Source organism: Bubalus bubalis, chromosome 9 (assembly GCF_019923935.1).
Source record: "Bubalus bubalis isolate 160015118507 breed Murrah chromosome 9, NDDB_SH_1, whole genome shotgun sequence".
NCBI classification, from domain to species: Eukaryota; Metazoa; Chordata; class Mammalia; order Artiodactyla; family Bovidae; genus Bubalus; species Bubalus bubalis.
The window spans coordinates 98,218,187-98,229,627 of NC_059165.1; positions in this window are offsets into that span (position 1 = coordinate 98,218,187).

An 11,441-nucleotide genomic window follows, 5' to 3' on the forward strand; every position below is an offset into this window, starting at 1 on the left:
GGCGACTGAGTCAAGACTGTCCTTTGTTGACTTTTCCCGTGCTCACCGCACGATACGGGGCAAACGACAGGCAGGCTGCGGGCACAGAGAGGCTCCAGTCCTAGAGGCAATGATGCCGGGGGCCGTGACTGAGCCAGACGCTCGGGGTACCAGCTGCCAGCCCAAGCACCACGCTGTGAATCAGACAGGACTGAGGTCCGAGCAGCGCCCCAGACGATTTGGCTCCGCAAACTCGAACTGAGAGCGGGAAGGGCCGGGTCCAGCAATGGCCAGTTACGTCCAGCTCTTGTCTCGCGTATTCACCATTTTGTGGCTTCCGGTGTCCCTCTAGAGTCGTCACTAGGGCCCCCACGTCCGGTCCCACGACTGGTGTAGGTCACAACGCGACAAACGTAGCGACAGAGCCACCGGGGGCCCTCGCGGTCGAAGGCAACGCCAATCCACCCGGAGCATGGCATGAGGGAAGGCCACGCCGCCGTTTACGTTTACGTTAAGGGAGCGTCCGCCCACCCACCTTCCCCGGAGGCGCCCCTAATTGGACATTTCTTAAGGCTCCGCCCCTTTGCGCCTAAGCATTAGTGGGCCCATATGTTCCCGCCAATGCTGTTTGTAAATAGGTAACCTCACTGCCTGGTCGGTCATTGCAGCTTCTTCTGAAAGCAAGAAACGGGTGTGCACCAGGGAATTTCAGTGTCAATTTTCAGAAGGAGGAACACCCTTGTTCAGAAGGAGGAACACCCAATCCAAGTCAGGTTAGAACAGGACAGCGTGATGTCCTGCAAGAGTCAGGGTCTTGGGATAATGCTTTGAGACCACACGTGGAACTGTGACCCTTGTGAAGACTTTGCATGCGGCAGCTAAAGATACTGCGTGCCGCAAGGAAGATTGAAGAACCTGTGCAACAACTAAGACCAGGCACAGCCAAATAAAATATTTTTTAAATGACCAAATGTAATATATTCTGGCTCCATTTGCATCTTTGACTGCTGACAGCGCTGAGGCTTCCACCCATTCCTTCCCCGCTCCCACATATTTGTTACTTTAGATAAAGATATCCATGGCCTTGAATGAAATTGGCTCTGGTGGAAAGTCTGAACACAGGCCTAGCCTGAGCATAGGCACTCTTCTAAGACCAACCACAAACTGAGATTTGTTCAATAAAGCTCTCACATTTTACACTGGAAGGACGTTTACCTCCGTGTTTTAGTGTTTCCCTAGAGAACTTTGAAATGCAAGTATCTATCATATCCCTAAGGCAATTGAATTTCTTATTTTTACTGATATAAAGGTTATGTAAATGTGGGATGTATCTGAAAACTCGCAATATGTTTAACAGATCGGATCAAAGCTAATGCACTTATTTGTTTGTTTAAAGAGCTTTATTGAGGGACTTCCGTGGTGGTCCAGTAGCTAAGATTCTGAGCTTCCAATCCAGGGGGCCTGGGTTCTATCCCTGGTCAAGGAACTAGATCCTATATGCCGTAACTAAGACCTGGAGCAGCCAAATAAATATTGTTAATTTTTTTAAAAAAGAACTTTATTGAGATAGTGTGTATATATATATGTGTGTGTGTGTGTGTGTGTGTGTGTGTGTGTGTATATATATATACACACACACACTACACAATAGACTCCTTTAAAGTTTACAATTCAGTGGTTTAGTATATTCACAGATACATGCAGTCATCACCACAGTCAATTTTAGAACAGTTTCAACACCTTTAAGAAAATCTTCTTTTTAGCTATCACTTTCCTAACTTCCCACCTTCCTCCTCTAAGTCCCAGCCCTCAGTTCAATTCAGTTCAGTCGCTCAGTCGTGTCCGACTCTTTGCAACCCCATGAATCGCAGCACGCCAGGCCTCCCTGTCCATCACCAACTCCCGGAGTTCACTCAGACTCACGTCCATCGAGTCGGTGATGCCATCCAGCCATCTCATCCTCTGTCGTCCGCTTCTCCTCCTGCCCCCAATCCCTCCCAGCATCAGAGTCTTTTCCAATGAGTCAACTCTTCGCATGAGGTGGCCAAAGTACTGGAGTTTCAGCTTTAGCATCATTCTTTCCAAAGAACACCCAGGGCTGATCTCCTTCAGAATGGACTGGTTGGATCTCCTTGCAGTCCAAGGGACTCTCAAGAGTCTTCTCCAACACCACAGTTCAAAAGCATCAATGCTTCGGTGCTCAGCCTTCTTCACAGTCCAACTCTCACATCCATACATGACCACAGGAAAAACCATAGCCTTGACTAGACGGACCTTTGTTGGCAAAGTAATGTCTCTGCTTTTGAATATGCTATCTAGGTTGGTCATAACTTTCCTTCCAAGGAGTAAGCGTCTTTTAATTTCATGGCTGCAATCACCATCTGCAGTGATTTTGGAGCCCCCCAAAATAAAGTCTTACACTGTTTCCACTGTTTCCCCATCTATTTCCCATGAAGTGATGGGACTGGATGCCATGATCTTAGTTTTCTGAATGTTGAGCTTTAAACCAACTTTTTCACTCTCCTCTTTCACTTTCATCAAGAGGTTTTTTAGTTCCTCTTTACTTTCTGCCATAAGGGTGGTGTCATCTGCATATCTGAGGTTATTGATATTTCTCCCGTCAATCTTGATTCCAGCTTGTGTTTCTTCCAGTCCAGCGTTTCTCATGATGTACTCTGCATAGAAGTTAAATAAGCAGGGTGACAATATACAGCCTTGACATACTCCTTTTCCTATTTGGAATCAGTCTGTTGTTCCATGTCCAGTTCTAACTGTTGCTTCCTGATCTGCATACAGATTTCTCAAGAGGCAGGTCAGGTGGTCTGGTATTCCCATCTCTTTCAGAATTTTCCGCAGTTTATTGTGATCCACACAGTCAAAGGCTTTGGCATAGTCAATAAAGCAGAAAGAGATGTTTTTCTGGAACTCTCTTGCTTTTTCCATGATCCAGCGGATGTTGGCAATTTGATCTCTGGTTCCTCTGCCCTTTCTAAAAGCAGCTTGAACAGCTGGAAGTTCATGGTTCACGTATTGCTGAAGCCTGGCTTGGAGAATTTTGAGCATTACTAGCGTGAGATGAGTGCAATCGTGCAGTAGTTTGAGCATTCTTTGGCATTGCCTTTCTTCTGGATTGGAATAAAACTGACCTTTTCCAGTCCTGTGGCCACTGCTGTTTCCACTGTTTCCCCATCTATTTCCCATGAAGTGATGGGACTGGATGCCATGATCTTAGTTTTCTGAATGTTGAGCTTTAAACCAACTTTTTCACTCTCCTCTTTCACTTTCATCAAGAGGTTTTTTAGTTCCTCTTTACTTTCTGCCATAAGGGTGGTGTCATCTGCATATCTGAGGTTATTGATATTTCTTTCCAAATTTGCTGGCATATTGAGTGCAGCACTTTCACAGCATCATCTTTCAGGATTTGAAATAGCTCAATTGGAATGCCATCACCTCCACTAGCTTTGTTCGTAGTGATGCTTTCTAAGGCCCACTTGACTTCACATTCCAGGATGTCTGGCTCTAGGTGAGTGATCACACCATCATGATTATCTGGGTCATGAAGATCTTTTTTGTACAGTTCTTCTATGTATTCTTGCCACCTCTTCCTAATATCTTCTGCTTCTGTTAGGTCCATACCATTTCTGTCCTTTATTGAGCCCATCTTTGCATGAAATGTTCCCTTGGTATCTCTAATTTTCTTGAAGAGATCTCCAGTCTTTGCTATTCTGTTGTTTTCCTCTATTTCTTTGCATTGATCGCTGAGGAAGGCTTTCTTATCTCTTCTTGCTATTCTTTGGAACTCTGCATTCAGATGCTTATATCTTTCCTTTTCTCCTTTGCTTTTCGCTTCTCTTCTTTTCACAGCTATTTGTAAGGCCTCCCCAGATATCCATTTTGCCTTTTTGCATTTCTTTTTCTTGGGGATGGTCTTGATCCCTATCTCCTGTACAATGTCATGAATCTCACTCAGTCCATAGTTCATCAGGCACTCTATCTATCAGATCTAGTCCCTTAAATCTATTTCTCATTTCCACTGTATAATCATAAGGGATTTTATTTAGGCAATTGCTAATACACTTTCTGTTTCTAAAGCCTTCCCTATTCTGGACTTTTATGTGAATGGAATTATATAATGTGGTCTTTGTGATCAACAAGTCACTTAGCATCATATCTTCAGATGCAGTCATGCTGTAGCGTGTATCAGTAACTGATTCTTTAAAATAATTTTTTTATTGTGGTTAAGTAACATTTCAGTGCTTTTAAGTCCATTTACATTGTTGTAAAACCATCACCACCTATCTATGTACAAAACAGTTCATCTTGCAAAACTGAAATTCTGTATCCATTATAACCAGTAACTGCCCATTTCCCACTTCCTCCGCCTTTGGCAATGCCCATTCTACCTTTTATCTGTATGATTCTGACTCTTCTAAGTACCTCATGTAAGTGAAATCATACAGTATTTGTCCTTTTGTTACTGGTTTATTTCACTTAGCATAATACCCTCAAGGTTGATCCACTGTGCAGCATATATCAGAATTCCCTTATGCTTTTAATAAGATGGGACTTACTGTTGTCATTTTGTTGTCATTTGTCTTCTATATACCTTATAGGTGTCTTGGCCCACATTTACTGCATTACTGTCTTCCTCTGTGTTTAGTTTTTTGTTGTTGTTTGTAGTGAAATGTTTAAGTCCCTCTCTCATTGCCTTTTGCGTATATTCTATAGTTATTTTTAGTAGTTACCATGGAGATTACATTTAAATCTTTATGTTATGATGCTAATTTGAATTTACACCAGTTTAATAACATGCAAAAACTCTTCCTTATATTTCTATCCCTAATTCTTTCAGTTGTCTATGTCCCCAAATTGCATCTTTATATACTTTGTGTTCAAAAATATAAACTAATAATTTTAAAAACTTATTAGTTTTTTAAATTATATAGAAAATACCACAAGGTGTTACAAACCAAAGCTGCAATAACATTAGCTTCTACACTAACTTTTATTTTTATTTGTTTTTATTTATTTTTTTAATTGCAGGATAATTTCTTTATAGAATTTTGTTGTTTCCTGTCAAACCTACACTAATTTTTAATGTATTAGTCTCATAAATCATGTAGGAAATAAAAAGTGGACTTACAAAGTGTTGTTATAATAATACTGCCACGCAAGTGTATGTTCCTCGGTTCTTTGTCTTGTCACAACAAAGATTTGGAGCAACGGACGTTAAAGCCCTCGGCACGTCACAGCTCTCGGGTCTTGGACAAACCGTGTTACAGCTCTTAGGCAAATCAGTGTTACAGCTCCATTTTATTTAGAAGATAGCAGGAGAGTGAGAGAGAGAGAGAAAGAGAGAGAGAGAGAGAGAGAGAAAAGAGCACACGCACGCAGGGAGAGAGAGTCCGAGAGAAAGCGCTTTGGCTCCTCCTTTTATATGTTTTTTCCTCCACCTGGGCCTGCCCTATGCAAATTGGGCTTAGCCAGGAGTGCTGTTTGTTCTGCCTGAAGTCTTCACTCTGGTCCTCGGACCTTCCTTGTCTTTTAGCCACCACCATTTTGGACTCCTTTTCCCTATTCTACCTACCTAACAATACCAAGCTGGTTTCTTTTTCTTTTTCTTTTTTTTGGCCACACCATAGGACATCTGAGATCTTAGTTCCCCCACCAGGGAAAGAACTCACACTCCCTGGAAGGCAAGTGCAGACTCTTAACCACTGGACTGCCAGAGAAGTCCCATGGTGACCCCTTCTTGAGGGGAACTTGGAAACATTTTCAAGGGACAAATATGACAACTGAAACTACATGAGCCCACAGCCAGGACAAGGATGGTCTCTCCGGCCTCCAGGGCCAGTCAGAGCTGATCACAGCCTGGGGAGGGGAAATTAGAAATGTCTGGAGGAATATCCCCTAACTACCAGGCCTGACCTGAGCTGTGGACAAGATCCGGGCACCCTGCTACAGCAGCTGGAGGACCTCTATGGCTCGAGGACTAGTTACTACAGAGAGACTTTGAAAATGTTTCAGGAGGCGGATTCAACCAACAGGAAACACATGTGACTGTAGTTCTGGTGTAGGAAGCTGACCCAGGGCCTTCCTGCCCTCAGAAAACATTTTCAAGACGTTTGGGTCTCACTGAGAACAGTTGCCTGCCAGAAACCCGCACCACCACCCCCGCCCCCTCCCCACCCCATTCTTCTGTTGCAGCCCCCTAAAGATTCAGCCTTCTGAGGGAGACTTAAAAACTTTGGTGGAACTTCTGAAAGAGTCAATTCTTAGGTAGGTTGATAAGAAGTCTGGGGTTCCCAAGGAGGAAAAAGGGGTCCAGGGCTTTCAAGGAGGAGAAAGGACAAACTTTTTTTTTTTCTACATTGTTTTGTCTTAGTCAATATAAGATGTATCTTGCTGAAGACATGTATCTCCTTAGCAAGACCCTTCTGACTAATCTTGTTATCTTAAGATAATAAGATTATCTTGTTGTGGGAGTGGGTCTGGTAAGACCTTTCTATTGTTAGCTCTAATCTTGTTAATTTAAGATGTTTATTGTGGGAGTAGAGCTTCCCTGGTGGCTCAGATGGTAAGCGTTTGCCCACAATGTGGGAGACCTGGGTTCGATCCCTGGGTTGGGAAGATCCCCTGGAGAAGGAAATGGCAACCCACTCCAGTATTCTTGCCTGGAGAATCCCATGGACAGAGGACCCTGATAGGCTACAGTCCATGGGGTCGCAAAGAGTCGGACATGACAGGTCTGGTAAAAGTACATAAGGCCTTGATAAGACTAGCTAGCTAGCAGGGGCACTCTCCTTCCCCCTTCTGATGTCTGTATCAGAAGGTTTCCATCTCTGCCCCTTTTTATACTTTAATAAAACTCTGCTACACAAAAGCTCTTGACTGATCAAGCCTGGTCCCTAGTCCCAAAGCTAAATCTTCTTCTTCAGAGATCACAAATCTGACATTGTTCACCATATGCTATCACTTCCCTGGTGGTTCAGTGGCTAAGACTCTACACTCCCAATGCTGGAGGCTGGGTTCAATCCCTGGTCAGGGAACTAGATCCCATATACCACAACTAAGGGTTTGCATGGCTCAATGAAACATTCCGCATGCTACGGCAATAAAAATTGATTTTAAAAACAACATTTTGCATGCCACAACTAAGAAAGATCTGCCTCCCACAACTAAGACCCTGGTGTAGCCAAATAAATTAATTATTTTAAAAAGAACGTTTTTGGAAAGCTTACATGGACATGAAGTCCCCAGGGAAAGTTATTGGCACCTCCTTGACCTGCTGGGGGCCAGGGCTACACCCTCACCCCAGGACGAATTGGAAATGATTTCAACTGCTACTTCAGATGATCAAGCATCTCCTGGTGACCCTGTCCATGATACCCTCCCCTGTACCCTACTTACTGGTTGACCTGGAATGGTCTCTGCCACTGGAAGGAGGCTTGCAAGGGTTTGGGGGAGTGTCCAAGAATAGGCAACCCACTCCAGTATTCTTGCCTGGAAAATCCCATGGACAGAGGACCTGGCCGGCTGCAGTCCATGAGGTCGACTCCAGTTGGTCACTGGGTGCTCTATCTCCGCCTCCCAGTTCCCTCTTCAAGAGGGAAAATTTTCTGGACGCACATCCAGCAACAGTGCCCGGCGTGATCCTGGCGCCAAGAGGAGGACCTAGAAAATTCTCAGCAGGCGCTCCCAACAATCCAGCACCAGGTGGGAATGCGGCCAAGCCCAGGGCTCCCAAATCCTGGTCACCTGAAAAGCCTCAAGTTGGTCCTCGCTGGTGATGGGGACAACCGTGCACCAGGCACCCTGCCCATGCAGTTCCCAGGTGCCCCTCTCCTTTATACTGCAGTGACAGACTCAGAGGAGCCCTAGTTCGGAGGCAGAGAGGGTTCGTATAACCGCGGGTGGCCTCATGGAACTCGCCCTTGGGCTAGGCAGTCATCCCACTTCAGCCAAGCTCCCGGGACAATAAAAAAAAAAAAAAGTGGCCACCAGGTGGCGGCCGACAACCAGCGCAACCTGGGCAAACCTGCACCCCAGATACCACCTCTCCTGGGTCTTACTGGAACAGTGTACTTCAGCTCAGCAGCCCGAGGGTGACCTGGTGGGACTGGGACACCATCCATGGAACTCCCTAGACGGCCGAGACTGATCACCACCAAAGGGGGGTTTAGTAACTTTTGAGGAGGCATCCCCGTATTAAAAAAACTAAGATCATGGCATGTGGTCTCTCACCACACGGGCAAATACAAAGGAAAAAAGTGAAAGCAGTGACAGATTTTATTTTCCTGGGCTGCAAAATCACTGCAGACAGTGACTGCAGCCATGAAATTCAAAGACGCTTGCCCCTTGGAAGGAAAGCTATGACAAACCTAGACAGCGTAATAGAAAGCAGAGACATCGCTTTGCCAACAAAGGTCCATATAGTCAAAGCTATGGTTTTTCCTGTAGTCATATACGGATGTGAAAAATCTGAACGCCGAAGCTCCAGTACTTTGGGCACCTGATGCAAAGAACCAATTCACTGGAAAAGACCCTGATGCTGAGAAAGACGGAAGGCAAATGGAGGAGGCAGCAGAGGATGAAATGGTAGATAGCATCACTGACTCAATGGACATGAATCTGAGCAAACTATTGGGGAGATAGTGAAGGACAGGGGAGCCTGCTGTGCTGCAGTCCATGGGATCACAAAAAGTTGGTCACTAAATGACTGAATAACCACCCATGACCTGGGCCCACGTAGGGCTGTGCCTCAGCTTTCTCCAGGGTCTCCCAGACCACCTCAGTTCTGTCTCCCACTTTCAAGAGGGCTTAAAAATATTTAGGGGGGCACCCCTGGCAACCCAACCCCACACAGAACTTCCCCCAAACCCTGGACACCCACTACGGTGGTCCCTAGCCCTCCTGGTCCCTGCCTATCTCCAGAGGAGGAGTTGGAAACACATGTGATGAACATGGCCCATCAGTGACCTTGGCTAGGCCCAGAATGTCCTCCTGGGGCCTCCCTGGATGGCTAGGATCAGCTGTCTCCTCCAGAAGAAGATTTAGAAAAATGGAAGGGGGCTGTGGAGAGTGCCTCCAGAAACTGGGCCAAACAGGTATCTGCAAGTGAAGTGGGAGCCCTCAAAGCCAAAGCCAATGGCCTTCATTCAGGACTTCCCTGGTGGCTCAGACGGTAAAGCGTCTGCCTACAATGCAGGAGACCCGGGTTCAATCCCTGGGTCAGGAAGATCCCCTGGAAAAGGAAATGGCAATCCACTCCAGTATTCTTGCCTGGGAAGTCCCATGGACAGAGGAGCCTGGTGGGCTACACTCCACGGGGTTACAAAAGAGTCAGACACGACTGAGCATGCACACACTCCAGTGAGCAGGCCTCAGGTGGGTCCTTAGGTGGACCTGGGGCACCCTCCCTGGTTGGTCCAGGCCCCAGACAGGCCATGGGCATTCCTATACACCTGGGTTGGCCCCAGTCTAGTGAGGAAGACTTAGAGATCTTTTCAAAAGGCAATCTTGAAGGTTGGCACCCACAGAGAACCACCACGGGCTGGTGTGCCCTCACCCAGCCTCTCTGGGTCCGTGCCCTTGCTCAGGATGGAAGGATGCAATGACCAGGGCACAATGGTCCCACTCCACAGAACACACTGGTCATCCAGTCCGGTCTACACCACCAGAGAGGACTAGACACATTTTGGCTGGGCACCTCTTAAGATCGGGTCCCACACACAACCACTGGCATGCCAAGGCCCCCACCCAAAACTCCTGGACTAGCCTGGAGCCTGTTCACACCAGATCAGGACTTAAAAATGTTGCAGGGGTAGGTTTCTGCCAACAGGGACCCACACTGGACAGCAGCTGGGTTGCTGTGCCCTTGGGCCTCCCTGTCTGGCCCAGGCCAGAGCTCGCCTCCACAAAAGGTCACATAAGCTTTACAGGAAGTGGTCTCAATGACCGAGACCAAAGAATGACAGCACCTGAGCCCATGACTATGGGCTAGAATGTTCAGCGCAGGCCATTGCCTCTACTTTTTTTTTTTTTTTTTAATTTTTGTTCATTTCTTTGGCTATGCTGGGTCTTCATTGGCTTGCAGGCTTTTCTCTAGTTGTGGCAAGCAGTGGCTACTCTTGCTGTGGAGCACAGACACTCAGGCTTCAGTAGTTGCAGCACGCGGGCTCAGTAGTTGTGACTGCCCCTCGGCATGTGGAATCTTCCTAAACCAGGGATCAAACCCATGTCTCCTGCATTGGCAGGCAGATTCTTTATCACTGACCCACCAGGGAAGCCCAGGTTGTTGCCTCTTTGAATGGGGACATGGATATGTTTTCAGGAGGCACCACCAGGTGCCATGGGTCCAATACCAGGACCCATGCAGAAGAACCACAGCCTGGCCCAGACATCCATCCTGAGCCTCTCTGGCTAGCCTGTGCCTGTCCCCACCACCAAGGACACCTTGGAGAGGTTTATAGGAATGCATCAGTGATTGGGCTCCAGGCAGGACTGAGGAAGGACCCAGGGTGACCTCCATGGGTCTCCCTGGATCCAGGTCGCCCTGGATTTGGATACATTTTTAGAAGGCATATGGATAATCAGACATGAAATGCTATTCCTGGGGCAAACATCCTGGCCCAGATGGATCCCTGCCTCCAGAGGAATACTTAGCAGCAGTTTTGGTGGGCACTTCTTATGATAGCGCCTGATGCAGGACAGCAGACAGCCCTAGGGCACATGCCCCCAGACTGTGCTGGCCAGCTCTTCCTCTCCTGGAAGGAAACTAAAAATTCTGGGGATGGCTATTCCCTGGTGGTCCAGTGATTAGGACTTGGCGCTTTCACTGTCATGGCCCTGGATTCAATCCAGGGGAATTCAAAAGTCTGGGAAACATGAACTTCCCTCGTGATCCAATGGCTAGGACTCTGTGCTCCCAACACAGGGGGCCCAGTTTTGATCCTTGGTCAGGGAACTGGATCCCACATAGCTCAACTGGGAGTTCACATGCCACAACTAAAGATCCTACACAGACTTCCCTGGTGGCACAGTGGTTAAGAATCCACCTGCCAGTACAGAGAACACGAGTTTGATCCCTACTTCAGGAAGATATCACATGCCACGGGGCAACTAAACACGTGTGCCGCAACTGCTGAGCCCGCTGCTGCAACTACTGCAGCCCACGCGCCCTAGAGCCCATGCTCCACAGCGTGAGACGCCACCAGAAAAGCCCCTGCACTGAAACGAACAGCAGTCCTCACGCCTCAGCTAGAGAAAGCCCGCACAAAGCAATGAAGATCCGGCAGAGCCAAAAATAAATAATTTTAAAAATACTTAATAAAGATCTTGCAAGTTGCAACTAAGACCTGGCACAGCCAAAGTTAAAAAAAAAAAAAAAAGAAGTCTGGAGAAGGCACATCCATCTGGAGAAGGTACATCCAGTGATTGGACTGCATGCAGGGTGGCAATTA